General features: G+C 43.6%; 1 long non-coding RNA gene across 50 annotated transcripts; it reads left to right on the forward strand.

Annotated features, from left to right (window-relative positions):
- The first annotated feature begins 245 nt into the window (after nt 1-245).
- On the forward strand, nt 246-11,134 carry LOC142907986 (uncharacterized). 50 transcript variants are annotated; one of them, XR_012931525.1, is made up of 21 exons: nt 4,711-4,901; nt 4,957-5,194; nt 5,250-5,471; nt 6,017-6,104; nt 6,224-6,339; nt 6,791-7,078; nt 7,211-7,336; nt 7,481-7,540; nt 7,626-7,795; nt 8,032-8,141; nt 8,188-8,325; nt 8,382-8,443; nt 8,512-8,809; nt 8,988-9,053; nt 9,250-9,297; nt 9,436-9,475; nt 9,690-9,743; nt 9,864-9,917; nt 10,438-10,491; nt 10,626-10,737; nt 10,858-11,134. It is a non-coding gene; the product is annotated as an uncharacterized LOC142907986 (long non-coding RNA). The 50 variants fall into 50 exon arrangements; XR_012931521.1 differs by lacking the exon at nt 9,436-9,475 and having other exon boundaries at nt 9,250-9,311; XR_012931523.1 differs by lacking the exon at nt 9,690-9,743 and having other exon boundaries at nt 9,436-9,489; nt 9,856-9,917.
- The last annotated feature ends 5,775 nt before the right edge of the window (nt 11,135-16,909 follow it).

Here is a 16,909-nt window from a genome sequence, read left to right on the forward strand (position 1 = left end):
TTATATTTGTAGGAGTACGAGAAATGTGGGGTTAAAAAAAATAACGGGTGGCCATCTTGGTACGGGATGGCAGTAGAAACTGACAACCATCTCTATACAGGTTATAGCCGTAGGCGGCCATCTTGGTGTGGGGTGTTAATGAAACAGTGGGGGGGGGGGGGGTTCTTGGTCAGGGAGTTTTGTGAAATCAGGCGGCCATCTTGGTTACAGTACGTGAATTCAATAAGGCGGCCATCTTGGTAGGGGAGGTCATACTAATAACACGGGCGGCCATCTTGGTAGGGAGGGCTCATAGCAACGTGCGGCCATCTTTGTACGGGGTGGGGTTTTCCCTTGCGAATGTCATCACAGCGGCGTAGTCAACGAATCGTGATTAATTATTCTTATTCTTCTATATAAGCGCGTGCGTGGGTGAGTCTGGGTTTTAGTGAGTCCGTGCGTGGTCCTCCGTGAGGTTGTGTGCTTGTGTGTCTTTAGCGCTTGCGTAAGGGTTGCGTCAGACAGCAGTCGGTTCGAGATCATTCCGCATCCTCCGTCGTCGTCATCATCACAGTGTGAGTATCATCATCATCACAGTGTAACACCATCATCACAGTGTGAGTAACATCACCACCATCATCATCACAGTGTGAGTAACATCATCACCACCATCATCACAGTGTGAGTAACATCATCACCACCATCATCATCACAGTGTGAGTATCATCATCACCATCATCATCACAGTGTGAGTAACATCATCACCACCATCATCATCACAGTGTGAGTATCATCATCACCATCATCATCACAGTGTGAGTAACATCACCACCATCATCATCACAGTGTGAGTAACATCATCACCATCATCATCACAGTGTGAGTAACATCACCACCATCATCATCACAGTGTGAGTAACATCATCACCATCATCATCACAGTGTGAGTAACATCATCACCATCATCATCACAGTGTGAGTAACATCATAACCATCACCATCATCATCACAGTGTGAGTAACATCATCACCATCATCATCACAGTGTGAGTATCATCATCATCACCATCATCACAGTGTGAGTTACACCATCACCACCATCATCACAGTGTAACATCATCACCACCATCATCACAGTGTGAGTAACATCATCACCATCATCATCACAGTGTGAGTAACATCATCACCATCATCATCACAGTGTGAGTAACATCATCACCATCATCATCACAGTGTGAGTATCATCATCATCACCATCATCACAGTGTGAGTTACACCATCACCACCATCATCACAGTGTAACATCATCACCACCATCATCACAGTGTGAGTAACATCATCATCACCATCATCACAGTGTGAGTAACACCATCACCATCATCACAGTGTGAGTAACATCATCACCATCATCACCACCATCATCATCACCATCATCATCACAGTGTAACACCATCACCACCATCATCATCACAGTGTGAGTAACATCATCACCATCATCATCACAGTGTGAGTAACATCATCACCATCATCATCACAGTGTGAGTAACATCATCACCATCATCATCACAGTGTGAGTAACATCACCACCATCATCATCACAGTGTGAGTAACACCATCACCATCATCACAGTGAGTAACATCATCACCACCATCATCACAGTGTGAGTAACATCATCACCATCATCATCACAGTGTGAGTAACATCATCATCACAGTGTGAGTAACATCATCACCATCATCATCACAGTGTGAGTAACATCATCATCACCATCATCACAGTGTGAGTAACACCATCACCATCATCATCATCACAGTGTGAGTAACATCATCACCACCATCATCATCACAGTGTGAGTAACATCATAACCATCATCATCATCACGGTGTGAGTAACATCATCACCATCATCATCACAGTGTGAGTAACATCATCACCATCATCATCACAGTGTGAGTAACATCATCACCATCATCATCACAGTGTGAGTAACATCATCACCATCATCATCACCACCATCATCACCATCATCATCACCACCATCATCACCATCATCACAGTGTGAGTAACACCATCACCACCATCACCATCACAGTGTGAGTAACATCATCACCATCATCATCACCACCATCATCACCACCATCATCACCATCATCACAGTGTGAGTAACATCATCACCATCATCACCACCATCATCATCACCATCATCATCACCACCATCATCACCATCATCACAGTGTGAGTAACATCATCATCACAGTGTGAGTAACATCATCACCATCATCATCACAGTGTGAGTAACATCATCACCATCATCATCACCACCATCATCACCATCATCATCACCACCATCATCACCATCATCACAGTGTGAGTAACATCATCACCATCATCACAGTGTGAGTAACATCATCATCAGTGTGAGTAACATCATCACCATCATCATCACAGTGTGAGTAACATCATCACCATCATCATCACAGTGTGAGTAACATCATCACCATCATCATCACAGTGTGAGTAACATCATCATCATCATCACAGTGTGAGTAACATCATCACCACCATCATCACAGTGTGGGTAACACCATCACCACCATCATCATCATCACAGTGTGAGTAACATCATCACCACCATCATCATCACAGTGTAACACCATCACTACCATCATCACAGTGTGAGTAACACCATCATCACCACTATCATCACAGTGTGAGTAACATCATCACCATCATCACCATCACAGTGTGAGTAACACCATCACCATCATCATCACAGTGTGAGTAACACCACCACCATCATCATCACAGTGTGAGTAACACCACCACCATCATCATCACAGTGTGAGTAACACCACCACCATCATCATCACAGTGTGAGTAACACCATCACTACCATCATCATCACAGTGTGAGTAACACCATCACCACCATCATCATCACAGTGTGAGTAACACCATCACCACCATCATCACCATCATCATCACAGTGTGAGTAACATCATCACCATCATCATCACAGTGTGAGTAACATCATCATCACCACCATCATCACAGTGTGAGTATCATCATCATCACCATCATCATCACAGTGTGAGTAACACCATCATCATCATCATCACAGTGTGAGTAACATCACCACCATCATCATCACAGTGTGAGTAACATCATCACCACCATCATCATCACAGTGTGAGTAACATCATCACCATCATCATCACAGTGTGTGTAACACCATCACTACCATCATCATCACAGTGTGAGTAACACCATCACTACCATCATCATCACAGTGTGTGTAACACCATCACTACCATCATCATCACAGTGTGAGTAACATCATCACCACCATCATCACAGTGTGAGTAACATCATCACCACCATCATCATCACAGTGTAACACCATCACTACCATCATCACAGTGTGAGTAACATCATCACCATCATCATCATCACAGTGTGAGTAACATCATCACCACCATCATCACAGTGTGAGTAACATCATCACCACCATCATCATCACAGTGTAACACCATCACCACCATCATCACAGTGTGAGTAACATCATCACCAACATCATCATCACAGTGTGAGTAACATCATCACCATCACCATCACAGTGTGAGTAACATCATCACCATCACAGTGTGAGTAACATCATCACCATCATCACATTGTGAGTAACACCATCACCACCATCATCATCACAGTGTGAGTAACATCATCACCATCATCATCACAGTGTGAGTATCATCATCACCATCATCATCACAGTGTGAGTAACATCATCATCACAGTGTGAGTATCATCACCATCATCATCACAGTGTGAGTAACATCATCACCATCATCATCACAGTGTGAGTATCATCATCACCATCATCATCACAGTGTGAGTAACACCATCATCACCATCATCATAGTGTGAGTAACACCATCATCACCATCATCATCACAGTGTGAGTAACATCATCACCACCATCATCACAGTGTGAGTATCATCATCATCACCATCATCATCACAGTGTGAGTAACATCATCACCATCATCATCACAGTGTGAGTAACATCATCACCATCATCACATTGTGAGTAACATCATCATCACCATCATCATCACAGTGTGAGTAACATCATCACCATCACCATCACAGTGTGAGTAACATCATCACCATCATCACATTGTGAGTAACATCATCATCACCATCACCATCACAGTGTGAGTAACACCATCACCACCATCACCATCACAGTGTGAGTATCATCACCACCATCATCACCATCACAGTGTGAGTAACATCATCATCACCACCATCATCATCACAGTGTGAGTAACATCATCATCACCACCATCACCATCACAGTGTGAGTAACATCATCATCACCATCATCACCATCACAGTGTGAGTAACATCATCACCACCATCATCATCACAGTGTGAGTAACACCATCATCACCACCATCATCATCACAGTGTGAGTAACACCATCATCACCATCATCATCACAGTGTGAGTAACATCATCACCACCATCATCACAGTGTGAGTATCATCATCATCACCATCATCATCACAGTGTGAGTAACATCATCACCATCATCATCACAGTGTGAGTAACATCATCACCACCATCACAGTGTAACGCCATCATCATCACAGTGTGAGTAACACTGGTGAGTGAGTCTAGTTGAGTAGGTTGAGTCTAGGTGAGTAGGTGAGTGAGTCTAGGTGAGTAGGTGAGTGAGTCTAGGTGAGTAGGTGAGTGAGTCTAGTTGAGTAGGTTGAGTCTAGGTGAGTAGGTGAGTGAGTCTAGTTGAGTAGGTTGAGTCTAGGTGAGTAGGTGAGTGAGTCTAGGTGAGTAGGTGAGTGAGTCTAGGTGAGTAGGTGAGTGAGTCTAGGTGAGTAGGTGAGTGAGTCTAGGTGAGTAGGTGAGTAGGTTGAGTCTAGGTGAGTGAGTCTAGGTGAGTAGGTGAGTGAGTCTAGGTGAGTGAGTCTAGGTGAGTGAGTCTAGGTGAGTAGGTGAGTGAGTCTAGGTGAGTGAGTCTAGTTGAGTCTAGGTGAGTAGGTGAGTGAGTCTAGGTGAGTAGGTGAGTGAGTCTAGGTGAGTAGGTGAGTCTAGGTGAGTAGGTGAGTGAGTCTAGGTGAGTAGGTGAGTGAGTCTAGGTGAGTAGGTGAGTGAGTCTAGGTGAGTAGGTGAGTGAGTCTAGGTGAGTGAGTCTAGGTGAGTAGGTTGAGTCTAGGTGAGTAGGTGAGTGAGTCTACGTGAGTGAGTCTAGGTGAGTAGGTGAGTGAGTCTAGGTGAGTAGGTGAGTGAGTCTAGGTGAGTAGGTGAGTGAGTCTAGGTGAGTAGGTGAGTGAGTCTAGGTGAGTAGGTGAGTGAGTCTAGGTGAGTAGGTGAGTGAGTCTAGGTGAGTAGGTGAGTGAGTCTAGGTGAGTAGGTGAGTGTGTCTAGGTGAGTAGGTGAGTGAGTCTAGGTGAGTGTAGGTGAGTGAGTCTAGGTGAGTGAGTCTAGGTGAGTAGGTTGAATCTAGGTGAGTAGGTGAGTCTAGATGAGTAGGTGAGTGAGTCTAGGTGAGTGAGTCTAGGTGAGTGAGTCTAGGTGAGTAGGTGAGTCTAGGTGAGTGAGTCTAGGTGAGTAGGTGAGTGAGTCTAGGTGAGTAGGTGAGTAGGTGAGTGAGTATAGGTGAGTAGGTGAGTGAGTCTAGGTGAGTAGGTTGAGTCTAGGTGAGTAGGTGAGTGAGTCTAGGTGAGTAGTTGAGTCTAGGTGAGTAGGTGAGTGAGTCTAGGTGAGTAGGTGAGTGAGTTTAGGTGAGTGAGTCTAGGTGAGCAGGTGAGTGAGTCTAAGTGAGTGAGTCTAGGTGAGTGAGTCTAGGTGAGTGAGTCTAGGGGAGTAGGTGAGTGAGTCTACGTGAGTGAGTCTAGGTGAGTAGGTTGAGTCTAGGTGAGCAGGTGAGTGAGTCTAGGTGAGCAGGTGAGTGAGTCTAAGTGAGTGAGTCTAGGTGAGTGAGTCTAGGGGAGTAGGTGAGTGAGTCTACGTGAGTAGGTGAGTGAGTCTAGGTGAGTAGGTGAGTGAGTCTAGGTGAGTAGGTGAGTGAGTCTAGGTGAGTAGGTGAGTGAGTCTAGGTGAGTAGGTGAGTGTGTCTAGGTGAGTAGGTGAGTGAGTCTAGGTGAGTGTAGGTGAGTGAGTCTAGGTGAGTGAGTCTAGGTGAGTAGGTTGAATCTAGGTGAGTAGGTGAGTCTAGATGAGTAGGTGAGTGAGTCTAGGTGAGTGAGTCTAGGTGAGTAGGTGAGTGAGTCTAGGTGAGTGAGTCTAGGTGAGTGAGTCTAGGTGAGTAGGTGAGTGAGTCTAGGTGAGTAGGTGAGTAGGTGAGTGAGTATAGGTGAGTAGGTGAGTGAGTCTAGGTGAGTAGGTTGAGTCTAGGTGAGTAGGTGAGTGAGTCTAGGTGAGTAGTTGAGTCTAGGTGAGTAGGTGAGTGAGTCTAGGTGAGTAGGTGAGTGAGTTTAGGTGAGTGAGTCTAGGTGAGTAGGTGAGTGAGTCTAGGTGAGTAGTTGAGTGAGTCTAGGTGAGCAGGTGAGTGAGTCTAGGTGAGTGAGTCTAGGTGAGTAGGTGAGTGAGAGTAGGTGAGTGAGTTTAGGTGAGTGAGTGTAGGTGAGTCTAGGTGAGTGAGTCTAGGTGAGTGAGTCTAGGTGAGTCTAGGTGAGTGAGTCTAGGTGAGTCTAGGTGAGTGAGTCTAGGTCAGTCTAGGTGAGTGAGTCTAGGTGAGTTGGTGAGTGAGTCTAGGTGAGTGAGTCTAGGTGAGTGAGTCTAGGTGAGCAGGTGAGTGAGTCTAGGTGAGCAGGTGAGTGAGTCTAGGTGAGTGTAGGTGAGTGAGTCTAGGTGAGTAGTTGAGTCTAGATGAGTAGGTGAGTGAGTCTAGGTGAGTGAGTCTAGGTGAGTAGGTGAGTGAGTCTAGGTGAGTGAGTCTAGGTGAGTAGGTGAGTCTAGGTGAGTGAGTCTAGGTGAGTAGTTGAGTCTAGGTGAGTAGGTGAGTGAATCTAGGTGAGTAGTTGAGTCTAGATGAGTAGGTGAGTGAGTCTAGGTGAGTAGGTGAGTGAGTCTAGGTGAGTGAGTCTAGGTGAGTAGTTGAGTGAGTCTAGATGAGTAGGTGAGCAGGTGAGTGAGTCTAGGTGCGTAGGTGAGTGAGTTTAGGTGAGTGAGTGTAGGTGAGTCTAGGTGAGTCTAGGTGAGTGAGTCTAGGTGAGTCTAGGTGAGTGAGTCTAGGTGAGTGAGTCTAGGTGAGTAGGTGAGTGAGTCTAGGTGAGTAGGTGAGTGAGTCTAGGTGAGTGAGTCTAGGTGAGTAGGTGAGTGAGTCTAGGTGAGTAGGTGAGTGAGTCTAGGTGAGTGAGTCTAGGTGAGTAGGTGAGTGAGTCTAGGTGAGTAGGTGAGTGAGTTTAGGTGAGTGAGTGTAGGTGAGTCTAGGTGAGTGAGTCTAGGTGAGTCTAGGTGAGTGAGTCTAGGTGAGTCTAGGTGAGTGAGTCTAGGTGAGTCTAGGTGAGTAGGTGAGTGAGTCTAGGTGAGTGAGTCTAGGTGAGCAGGTGAGTGATTCTAGGTGAGTGAGTCTAGGTGAGTAGGTGAGTGAGTCTAGGTGAGTAGGTTGAGTCTAGGTGAGCAGGTGAGTGAGTCTAGGTGAGTGAGTCTAGGTGAGTAGGTGAGTGAGTCTAGGTGAGTAGGTGAGTGAGTCTAGGTGAGTAGGTGAGTGAGTCTAGGTGAGTAGGTGAGTGAGTCTAGGTGAGTAGGTGAGTGAGTCTAGGTGAGTGAGTCTAGGTGAGTAGGTGAGTCTAGGTGAGTGAGTCTAGGTGAGTAGGTGAGTGAGTCTAGGTGAGTGAGTCTAGGTGAGTGAGTCTAGGTGAGTAGGTGAGTGAGTCTAGGTGAGCAGGTGAGTCTAGGTGAGTAGGTGAGTGAGTCTAGGTGAGTAGGTGAGTGAGTCTTGGTGAGTAGGTGAGTGAGTCTAGGTGAGTAGGTGAGTGAGTCTAGGTAAGTAGGTGAGTGAGTCTTGGTGAGTAGGTGAGTGAGTCTAGGTGAGTAGGTGAGTGAGTCTAGGTGAGTAGGTGAGTGAGTCTAGGTGAGTGAGTCTAGGTGAGTAGGTGAGTGAGTCTAGGTGAGTAGGTGAGTGAGTCTAGGTGAGTAGGTGAGTGAGTCTAGGTGAGTAGGTGAGTCAGTCTAGGTGAGTCTAGGTGAGTGAGTCTAGGTGAGTGAGTCTAGGTGAGTAGGTGAGTGAGTCTAGGTGAGTAGGTGAGTGAGTCTAGGTGAGTAGGTGAGTGAGTCTAGGTGAGTAGGTGAGTGAGTCTAGGTGAGTAGGTGAGTGAGTCTAGGTGAGTAGGTGAGTGAGTAGGTGAGTAAGTCTAGGTGAGTGAGTCTAGGTGAGTAGGTGAGTCTAGGTGAGTAGGTGAGTGAGTCTAGGTGAGTAGGTGAGTGAGTCTAGGTGAGTAGGTGAGTCTAGGTGAGTGAGTCTAGGTGAGTGAGTGAGTGAGTCTAGGTGAGTAAGTGAGTGAGTCTAGGTGAGTAGGTGAGTGAGTCTAGGTGAGTAGGTGAGTCTAGGTGAGTAGGTGAGTGAGTCTAGGTGAGTGAGTCTAGGTGAGTAGGTGAGTGAGTCTAGGTGAGTAGGTGAGTGAGTCTAGGTGAGTGAGTCTTGGTGAGTAGGTGAGTGAGTCTAGGTGAGTGGGTGAGTGAGTCTAGGTGAGTAGGTGAGTGAGTCTAGGTGAGTAGGTGAGTGAGTCTAGGTGAGTGAGTCTAGGTGAGTAGGTGAGTCTAGGTGAGTAGGTGAGTGAGTCTAGGTGAGTAGGTGAGTGAGTCTAGGTGAGTAGGTGAGTGAGTCTAGGTGAGTAGGTGAGTGAGTCTAGGTGAGTAGTTGAGTGAGTCTAGGTGAGTAGGTGAGTGAGTCTAGGTGAGTAGGTGAGTCAGTCTAGGTGAGTAGGTGAGTCTAGGTGAGTGAGTCTAGGTGAGTGAGTCTAGGTGAGTAGTTGAGTGAGTCTAGGTGAGTAGGTGAGTGAGTCTAGGTGAGTAGGTGAGTGAGTCTAGGTGAGTAGGTGAGTGAGTCTAGGTGAGTAGGTGAGTGAGTATAGGTGAGTAGGTGAGTGAGTAGGTGAGTAAGTCTAGGTGAGTAAGTCTAGGTGAGTGAGTCTAGGTGAGTAGGTGAGTCTAGGTGAGTAGGTGAGTGAGTCTAGGTGAGTGAGTCTAGGTGAGTGAGTCTAGGTGAGTAAGTGAGTGAGTCTAGGTGAGTAAGTGAGTGAGTTTAGGTGAGTAGGTGAGTGAGTCTAGGTGAGTAGGTGAGTCTAGGTGAGTAGGTGAGTGAGTCTAGGTGAGTGAGTCTACGTAAGTAGGTGAGTGAGTCTAGGTGAGTAGGTGAGTGAGTCTAGGTGAGTGAGTCTTGGTGAGTAGGTGAGTGAGTCTAGGTGAGTAGGTGAGTGAGTCTAGCTGAGTAGGTGAGTCTAGGTGAGTAGGTGAGTGAGTCTAGGTGAGTAGGTGAGTGAGTCTAGGTGAGTAGGTGAGTGAGTCTAGGTGAGTAGTTGAGTGAGTAGGTGAGTGAGTAGGTGAGTAAGTCTAGGTGAGTAAGTCTAGGTGAGTGAGTCTAGGTGAGTAGGTGAGTGAGTCTAGGTGAGTAGGTGAGTGAGTATAGGTGAGTAGGTGAGTGAGTAGGTGAGTGAGTAGGTGAGTAAGTCTAGGTGAGTAAGTCTAGGTGAGTGAGTCTAGGTGAGTAGGTGAGTCTAGGTGAGTAGGTGAGTGAGTCTAGGTGAGTGAGTCTAGGTGAGTGGGTCTAGGTGAGTAGGTGAGTGAGTATAGGTGAGTAGGTGAGTCTAGGTGAGTAAGTGAGTGAGTCTAGGTGAGTAAGTGAGTGAGTCTAGGTGAGTAGGTGAGTGAGTCTAGGTGAGTAGGTGAGTCTAGGTGAGTAGGTGAGTGAGTCTAGGTGAGTGAGTCTACGTAAGTAGGTGAGTGAGTCTAGGTGAGTAGGTGAGTGAGTCTAGGTGAGTGAGTCTTGGTGAGTAGGTGAGTGAGTCTAGGTGAGTAGGTGAGTGAGTCTAGGTGAGTAGGTGCGTCTAGGTGAGTAGGTGAGTGAGTCTAGGTGAGTGAGTCTTGGTGAGTAGGTGAGTGAGTCTAGGTGAGTAGGTGAGTGAGTCTAGGTGAGTAGGTGAGTGAGTCTAGCTGAGTAGGTGAGTCTAGGTGAGTAGGTGAGTGAGTCTAGGTGAGTAGGTGAGTGAGTCTAGGTGAGTAGGTGAGTGAGTCTAGGTGAGTAGGTGAGTGAGTCTAGGTGAGTAGTTGAGTGAGTAGGTGAGTGAGTAGGTGAGTAAGTCTAGGTGAGTAAGTCTAGGTGAGTGAGTCTAGGTGAGTAGGTGAGTGAGTCTAGGTGAGTAGGTGAGTGAGTATAGGTGAGTAGGTGAGTGAGTAGGTGAGTGAGTAGGTGAGTAAGTCTAGGTGAGTAAGTCTAGGTGAGTGAGTCTAGGTGAGTAGGTGAGTCTAGGTGAGTAGGTGAGTGAGTCTAGGTGAGTGAGTCTAGGTGAGTGGGTCTAGGTGAGTAGGTGAGTGAGTCTAGGTGAGTAGGTGAGTCTAGGTGAGTGAGTCTAGGTGAGTAAGTGAGTGAGTCTAGGTGAGTAAGTGAGTGAGTCTAGGTGAGTAGGTGAGTGAGTCTAGGTGAGTAGGTGAGTCTAGGTGAGTAGGTGAGTGAGTCTAGGTGAGTGAGTCTACGTAAGTAGGTGAGTGAGTCTAGGTGAGTAGGTGAGTGAGTCTAGGTGAGTGAGTCTTGGTGAGTAGGTGAGTGAGTCTAGGTGAGTAGGTGAGTGAGTCTAGGTGAGTAGGTGAGTCTAGGTGAGTAGGTGAGTGAGTCTAGGTGAGTGAGTCTTGGTGAGTAGGTGAGTGAGTCTAGGTGAGTAGGTGAGTGAGTCTAGGTGAGTAGGTGAGTGAGTCTAGGTGAGTAGGTGAGTGAGTCTAGCTGAGTAGGTGAGTCTAGGTGAGTAGGTGAGTGAGTCTAGGTGAGTAGGTGAGTGAGTCTAGGTGAGTAGGTGAGTGAGTCTAGGTGAGTAGTTGAGTGAGTCTGACACCGGCCTTTCTTCAATTCTAATTTCTCCTCTCCTATCTCTCTGCAGCCTTTGACCACACTCGGATCATTCCACAGCCTTTTTTCTTTCTTTCACCACCACCACCAACCCCGTCTGGTCTCGGCATCTCAAGTAAAAAAAAAATCATCCCTCGCATCTCGCACCCCACCGTCAGCCCTGTTTTTAAAACGCATTCCACTTTCCTGGCTTGCTCCTGTCAGTGTTGTCGGTGTTTTAACCCCCCCCCCCTCCCCCAAAGTTTCTCGGTTATCTCGGCCCACTGCTGTTGCCCCTCGCTCGATACTTCATGCTCTTGAAGCCGTCGCTTCACCCACTGAGTTTTCCTCCTCCCTCCCCCCCCCCGAGCGCTTGTTCGGGGACGGACAATCCCGGGGGTGATTCTCTTTCCCCCCAACTTTCACCTCTGGCCTCGCCTCCGTGCCCTTCCGAACGAGCGCCTTACTCTGCCGCCCCAAATCGCGTCGCCTCTACTAAGGCCCCTCAGGTGTCCCCCCTCTTTCGGTAAAGTCACCACCACCACGTAGAATGGAAACAATAAAATAATAAAAATATAAAACAATAAAATTATTATTAAAACAATAAAATTATTATTCTTGGTTCTTTCGGTAAAGTCACCACCACGTAGAAGGGAAACAATAAAATTATAAAAATATAAAACAATAAAATTATTGTAAAACAATACAATTATTATTCTTGGTTCTTTCGGTAAAGTCACCACCACGTAGAAGGGAAACAATAAAATAATAAAAATATAAAACAATGAAATTATTATTAAAACAATACAATTATTATTCTTGGTTCTTTCGGTAAAGTCACCACCACCACGTAGAATGGAAACAATAAAATAATAAAAATATAAAACAATAAAATTATTATTAAAACAATAAAATTATTATTCTTGGTTCTTTCGGTAAAGTCACCACCACGTAGAAGGGAAACAATAAAATTATAAAAATATAAAACAATAAAATTATTGTAAAACAATACAATTATTATTCTTGGTTCTTTCGGTAAAGTCACCACCACGTAGAAGGGAAACAATAAAATTATAAAAATATAAAACAATAAAATTATTGTAAAACAATACAATTATTATTCTTGGTTCTTTCGGTAAAGTCACCACCACGTAGAAGGGAAACAATAAAATAATAAAAATATAAAACAATAAAATTATTATTAAAACAATACAATTATTATTCTTGGTTCTTTCGGTAAAGTCACCACCACCACGTAGAATGGAAACAATAAAATAATAAAAATATAAAACAATAAAATTATTATTAAAACAATAAAATTATTATTCTTGGTTCTTTCGGTAAAGTCACCACCACGTAGAAGGGAAACAATAAAATTATAAAAATATAAAACAATAAAATTATTGTAAAACAATACAATTATTATTCTTGGTTCTTTCGGTAAAGTCACCGCCACCACGTAGAAGGGAAACAATAAAATAATAAAAATATAAAACAATAAAATTATTATTAAAACAATACAATTATTATTCTTGGTTCTTTCGGTAAAGTCACCACGTAGAAGGGAAACAATAAAATTATAAAAATATAAAACTATTATTGTAAAACAAATTATTATTCTTGGTTCTTTCGGTAAAGTCACCACCACGTTGAAGGGAAAACAATAAAATAATAAAAATATAAAACAATAAAATTATTGTAAAACAATAAAATTATTATTCTTGGTTCTTTCGGTAAAGTCCCCACCACGTTGAAGGGAAAACAATAAAATAATAAAAATATAAAACAAAATTATTATTAAAACAATAAAATTATTATTCTTGGTTCTTTCGGTAAAGTCACCACCACGTAGAAGGGAAACAATAAAATAATAAAAATAGGTGCCTCTGTGGATGTGTAGGCTTTGGCTTTAACATAGCCATTTCTGTGACCAGTCACAAGCTAATCCCTCAGTTATTTCAATGCTAAAATCTCCTGTTTGATTTGTACTAGGTGCCTCTGTGGATGTGTAGGCTTTGACTTTAACATAGCTATTTCTGTGACCAGTCACAAGCGAATCACTCAGCTATTTCAATGCTAAATTCTCCTGTTTGATTTGTACTAGGTGCCTCTGTGGATGTGTAGGCTTTAACTTTAAGATAGCCATTTCTGTGACCAGTCACAAGCTAATCACTCAGCTATTTCAATGCTAAATTCTCCTGTTTGATTTGTACTAGGTGCCTCTGTGGATGTGTATGCTTTGGCTTTAACATAGCCATTTCTGACCAGTCACAAGCTAATCACTCCCCTATTTCAATGCTAAATTCCCTGCTAATTCCTTTGTCAAGGGGTGCCTCTGTGGATGTGTAGGCTTTGACTTTAAGATAGCCATTTCTGTGACCAGTCACAATCTAATCACTCAGCTATTTCAATGCTAAATTCTCCTGTTTGATTTGTACTAGGTGCCTCTGTGGATGTGTAGGCTTTGACTTTAACATAGCCATTTCTGTGACCAGTCACAAGCTAATCACTCAGCTATTTCAATGCTAAATTCTCCTGTTTGATTTGTACTAGGTGCCTCTGTGGATGTTGTAGGCTTTGACTTTAACATAGCTATTTCTGTGACCAGTCACAAGCTAATCACTCAGCTATTTCAATGTTAAATTCTCCTGTTTGATTTGTACTAGGTGCCTCTGTGGATGTGTAGGCTTTGACTTTAACATAGCCATTTCTGTGACCAGTCACAAGCTAATCACTCAGCTATTTCAATGCTAAATTCTCCTGTTTGATTTGTACTAGGTGCCTCTGTGGATGTGTAGGCTTTGACTTTAACATAGCCATTTCTGTGACCAGTCACAAGCTAATCACTCACCTATTTCAATGCTAAATTCCCTGCTAATTCCTTTGTCAAGGGGTGCCTCTGTGGATGTGTAGGCTTTGACTTTAAGATAGCCATTTCTGTGACCAGTCACAATCTAATCACTCAGCTATTTCAATGCTAAATTCTCCTGTTTGATTTGTACTAGGTGCCTCTGTGGATGTGTAGGCTTTGACTTTAACATAGCCATTTCTGTGACCAGTCACAAGCTAATCCCTCAGCTATTTCAATGCTAAATTCTCCTGTTTGATTTGTACTAGGTGCCTCTGTGGATGTTGTAGGCTTTGACTTTAACATAGCTATTTCTGTGACCAGTCACAAGCTAATCACTCAGCTATTTCAATGTTAAATTATCCTGTTTGATTTGTACTAGGTGCCTCTGTGGATGTGTAGGCTTTGACTTTAAGATAGCCATTTCTGTGACCAGTCACAAGCTAATCACTCAGCTATTTCAATGCTAAATTCTCCTGTTTGATTTGTACTAGGTGCCTCTGTGGATGTGTAGGCTTTGACTTTAACATAGCCATTTCCGTGACCAGTCACAAGCTAATCACTCAGCTATTTCAATGCTAAATTCTCTTGTTTGATTTGTACTAGGTGTCTCTGTGGATGTGTAGGCTTTGACTTTAACATAGCCATTTCTGTGACCAATCACAAGCTAATCCCTCAGTTATTTCAATGCTAAATTATCCTGTTTGATTTGTACTAGGTGCCTCTGTGGATGTGTAGGCTTTGACTTTAACATAGCCATTTCTGTGACCAGTCACAAGCTAATCACTCAGTTATTTCAATGCTAAATTCTCCTGTTTGATTTGTACTAGGTGCCTCTGTGGATGTTGTAGGCTTTGACTTTAACATAGCCATTTCTGTGACAAGTCACAAGCTAATCACTCAGCTATTTCAATGCTAAATTCTCCTGTTTGATTTGTACTTGGTGCCTCTGTGGATGTGTAGGCTTTGACTTTAACATAGCCATTTCTGTGACCAGTCACAAGGTAATCCCTCAGTTATTTCAATGCTAAAATCTCCTGTTTGATTTGTACTAGGTGCCTCTGTGGATGTGTAGGCTTTGACTTTAACATAGCTATTTCTGTGACCAGTCACAAGCTAATCACTCAGCTATTTCAATGTTAAATTATCCTGTTTGATTTGTACTAGGTGCCTCTGTGGATGTGTAGGCTTTGACTTTAAGATAGCCATTTCTGTGACCAGTCACAAGCTAATCACTCAGCTATTTCAATGCTAAATTCTCTTGTTTGATTTGTACTAGGTGCCTCTGTGGATGTGTATGCTTTGGCTTTAACATAGCCATTTCTGACCAGTCACAAGCTAATCACTCCCCTATTTCAATGCTAAATTCCCTGCTAATTCCTTTGTCAAGGGGTGCCTCTGTGGATGTGTAGGCTTTGACTTTAAGATAGCCATTTCTGTGACCAGTCACAATCTAATCACTCAGCTATTTCAATGCTAAATTCTCCTGTTTGATTTGTACTAGGTGCCTCTGTGGATGTGTAGGCTTTGACTTTAACATAGCCATTTCTGTGACCAGTCACAAGCTAATCACTCAGCTATTTCAATGCTAAATTCTCCTGTTTGATTTGTACTAGGTGCCTCTGTGGATGTTGTAGGCTTTGACTTTAACATAGCTATTTCTGTGACCAGTCACAAGCTAATCACTCAGCTATTTCAATGTTAAATTCTCCTGTTTGATTTGTACTAGGTGCCTCTGTGGATGTGTAGGCTTTGACTTTAACATAGCCATTTCTGTGACCAGTCACAAGCTAATCACTCAGCTATTTCAATGCTAAATTCTCCTGTTTGATTTGTACTAGGTGCCTCTGTGGATGTGTAGGCTTTGACTTTAACATAGCCATTTCTGTGACCAGTCACAAGCTAATCACTCACCTATTTCAATGCTAAATTCCCTGCTAATTCCTTTGTCAAGGGGTGCCTCTGTGGATGTGTAGGCTTTGACTTTAAGATAGCCATTTCTGTGACCAGTCACAATCTAATCACTCAGCTATTTCAATGCTAAATTCTCCTGTTTGATTTGTACTAGGTGCCTCTGTGGATGTGTAGGCTTTGACTTTAACATAGCCATTTCTGTGACCAGTCACAAGCTAATCCCTCAGCTATTTCAATGCTAAATTCTCCTGTTTGATTTGTACTAGGTGCCTCTGTGGATGTTGTAGGCTTTGACTTTAACATAGCTATTTCTGTGACCAGTCACAAGCTAATCACTCAGCTATTTCAATGTTAAATTATCCTGTTTGATTTGTACTAGGTGCCTCTGTGGATGTGTAGGCTTTGACTTTAAGATAGCCATTTCTGTGACCAGTCACAAGCTAATCACTCAGCTATTTCAATGCTAAATTCTCCTGTTTGATTTGTACTAGGTGCCTCTGTGGATGTGTAGGCTTTGACTTTAACATAGCCATTTCCGTGACCAGTCACAAGCTAATCACTCAGCTATTTCAATGCTAAATTCTCTTGTTTGATTTGTACTAGGTGCCTCTGTGGATGTGTAGGCTTTGACTTTAACATAGCCATTTCTGTGACCAATCACAAGCTAATCCCTCAGTTATTTCAATGCTAAATTATCCTGTTTGATTTGTACTAGGTGCCTCTGTGGATGTGTAGGCTTTGACTTTAACATAGCCATTTCTGTGACCAGTCACAAGCTAATCACTCAGTTATTTCAATGCTAAATTCTCCTGTTTGATTTGTACTAGGTGCCTCTGTGGATGTTGTAGGCTTTGACTTTAACATAGCCATTTCTGTGACAAGTCACAAGCTAATCACTCAGCTATTTCAATGCTAAATTCTCCTGTTTGATTTGTACTTGGTGCCTCTGTGGATGTGTAGGCTTTGACTTTAACATAGCCATTTCTGTGACCAGTCACAAGCTAATCACTCGGCTATTTCAATGCTAAATTCTCCTGTTTGATTTGTACTAGGTGCCTCTGTGGATGTTGTAGGCTTTGACTTTAACATAGCTATTTCTGTGACCAGT

Source organism: Petromyzon marinus (assembly GCF_048934315.1).
Source record: "Petromyzon marinus isolate PM22_M1 ecotype Great Lakes invasive population chromosome 68 unlocalized genomic scaffold, UKy_Petmar_22M1.pri1.0 chr68_unloc.1, whole genome shotgun sequence".
Classification (NCBI taxonomy): domain Eukaryota; kingdom Metazoa; phylum Chordata; class Hyperoartia; order Petromyzontiformes; family Petromyzontidae; genus Petromyzon; species Petromyzon marinus.